The following is a 3,343-nucleotide window of genomic DNA, read 5'->3' as shown; positions in this document are numbered from 1 at the left end:
CTGCTGAACATGACTAGCAATCCAGAATTCCCTGTAATACCTGCTGTTGTGGCACTCTGATTTCAGACAGAATTGGGTTTGTAAGTAAAAACATCAGAGATGTTAACAACTTTCAGCAAAGAACTTGGTACTCCTAAGGATGAGATGTTCTGTAACTCAAACTTGACATTTCCAGTACCATGTGTTAAAAGGCATTAGGTATGATACAGTTCAGAGCTGGTCGATTTTTATCTGCCTACTGGAAGCTCTAGTGAGGTCTGTCCTGATGGCAGCAACGTATCAGCTCTAGCTCTGGCAAGTGCTCATCCCTTCACAGGGACCTGAAGCAACACTCATTGGGTGTTTCTGAAGTGACCAGAAGGGTGAGAACAATGAAACCATGTGTTAAAAGGCATTAGGTATGATACAGTTCAGAGCTGGTCGATTTTTATCTGCCTACTGGAAGCTCTAGTGAGGTCTGTCCTGATGGCAGCAACGTATCAGCTCTAGCTCTGGCAAGTGCTCATCCCTTCACAGGGACCTGAAGCAACACTCATTGGGTGTTTCTGAAGTGACCAGAAGGGTGAGAACAATGAAAACCTGCAGGTGCTGAACCACGAAAATTTAGCCAGTCCACCTAGACTAGAGTCTACCATTTGCATAGCACCAAACCAAGGGATAAAACTCTCAGAGCCAGAAGATCTGGCTCCTATCCTAAACTTCTCCACATACTGAGAAGACACGAGTTCTTCCCAGCCTCCAGTTCTGTCCCCTGGCCCACAAACTCACACAGTTCCATGCCTTTGTGGACCCTACTATTTCCACTAACACTGCACTGGGAAAGCATTTAACTAACCTTAATTAAAAGCACCTAGAGGCACCAGTAATACCCAACCACCTAAACTGCCCACTTATAGACCAGCTGCTGTAGGTCAGATTGCCCCTTTTTTAAGGATGGTTTTCCTTTCCTCAAGTGGTAGTAAATTTCAAGGGGCATCAGGGAAAACTGGTCCAAACCACGACCAAAGCTGATGTGCTGGTGACTAAGAAATGGGACTCAGAAGAGTTAACACACCAATCCCACTAAGCTCTCCCTGCAACCAGATCAAATTCAGTCCAGCAATTGGACAGCTTGGAACAAACTGCAGTTCTGCTGTCCAGGGCTTGAAGTGTTATTTCTCAATAACTCTGGAGCACATAAACAGGTCACACACACTGTGAGGCACTATAGGAATGTTTCATGCTTACAATCCCTATAGAGAACACAGTTAAATTAAACTGAGTTCCCCAGGAAAATTATCAGTTTTTCCCACAATACAAGTATGCTTGTGGCTGTTCACTTGATTTCTGAAAAAGGGGCACTTGGATGGCGCTGCTTCTGCAGAGCTCTCAGGAAATGAACAAAATTCCACTCTGAGCCCCTTTCAGATAACCCCTGAGGTCAGGGTTACTAAGCGACAGAAATATTAACACGGATTTCGCATGGCATTCCCCCCCACGGCGGGCAAAACCACACTGATTTGCACCTGTCTGACAATTTTTATCCCATTTAACGGCAACATCCACATGGCTTTGACTCCAAACTTCATCTGCTGCTGTCTAACACTGCAGCAGCTTGTTTTCACAGCAAAGATTAGCTCCAGTTAGCAGAGTTCGGTTACACTGCGTCCAAGAGAAACTGCACTGTGTCCAAGAAAAGTGTAATGATTCCGACGACTCCCACCACCCATGCTCCTCCAGGGAAATGGAGGAGGGTCAAAGCCAGCCTTACCACATTTCAGAGAACCAGGAGGGGAAGGCAGGCTTGGAATTCCCATCTCCCTACCTTGAATTTTCATTCTTTTCACACCAATCAAGCCAGTGGAGCAAATACTCAGAGGATTATTTCTTTTGTGCTCATGCTTTCAAACACAATTTTGTAATCTCGTCGAGTACCAGCGTCCCCAGTGAGAACTGAGCAGCCAGTTGATTTTGTAACCCACATAGTAAAAGCTTAACTAGCACTTGGCCAAAAACACCTCCCAGCACAACTGCACCGCGGGGAACAGAGGCTGATGGCTTTTGGGGTCACAGCAAGGATCCGAATCAGTGACTCCAGGTTGGTTTGCTAGGCCAAATACAGACACAGCAGAGAGGCTTTAGCAAAGTAATGATTACATTTCTCCAGGTTTTTGACAAATTATTCCCACCTTGAACTGCTGTTTAGCAGGTCATTAAATTATTACTAGTCCTCACAATTCTTTAACAGAGACAATGGGGCAATACATTTTTAAATATTTTGTCTGCCATAATTCAGACATGAAAGAAGTTAAGAAAAACAAAAATACTGTGTACTTTTTCAGCTTTAGACTAAAATAGGCTGATTAGAAATACTTTGAAATGCAACTAAAACTGGGTTGGATGTAAATATAACCATATTCTGTATTAAAACGAGCATTTGAATCATGTGACTTCTCCTTCAAAAAAAAAGAAATCACAAGGGAAATTGAAGACTTCAGTTCTCACAGTAAAATTAGCATTTCTGTGCACAAAGCACTGTCTTCCTGTATTTCACGATATCTTTCACAATTTCACAATGCATGCAAAAACAAAGCATTTCAACACAACTATTTTTCTGCTGCTCTGTCATGTTATGCTCAGGAGTTAATAGCATCAGAAACTTTACCTTCTACCTCAGCCAGCATAAAAAGTTTGTTTCGCTCCATCCATTGTGTTAACTGGAAATACTCTGGTGTGTACAGCCTGAGAGAAGACAGCCTTGCCTTGCAAAGATAAAACCACTTTTCTAGAAGCCATATATAGAGAGCATCAGCAGCTGTCAAGTGTTTGAGTCCAACGCGCTGCTTTCGACAGTTTTCATCTGTGTTTAACAAAACCAGCAATGGTGAATTGTTGATAGGTTTTCTGGACTTGCCATAGCTTGCCAAAACCACCGAGACTCCCAGAAGCTGGGTTAGCCCAGACCCTGCATAAGCAGTGATGTTTCAAACCCTCACGCTCTCGTGCGGTGGAGGACTCACTGTGGTGTGTCACAGCAGGTCTTCAAGGGGAAATCCCATAGCTTCTTCATGTACTCAGCTGCATCATGGGTTTTATCACACTACAGAAATATTGGGACAGCCCATGATTTTCAAAAGACTGGCTTCTCATGAAGTGAGCAGGCACCATTTTGGAAAGGAGTACCCAATTTCTAGCAGTCATCAGAGCCAAGCTGGAAAGACTTCTTGGATAAAGGCTGAAAGTGCAGGTGAGATTAACACTATTAGCAATACTATCCAGCCTGGAGTCCATACAAACCCTTGCACATGCCTGCAGACTCTAACCTGACATTTAACATCCTACCAGGACTATTTTCCAAGGCCAG

This window comes from Acanthisitta chloris, unplaced genomic scaffold (genome assembly GCF_000695815.1).
Source record: "Acanthisitta chloris isolate BGI_N310 unplaced genomic scaffold, ASM69581v1 scaffold35349, whole genome shotgun sequence".
NCBI classification, from domain to species: Eukaryota; Metazoa; Chordata; class Aves; order Passeriformes; family Acanthisittidae; genus Acanthisitta; species Acanthisitta chloris.
Note: the sequence above shows the minus strand (reverse complement) of the source record.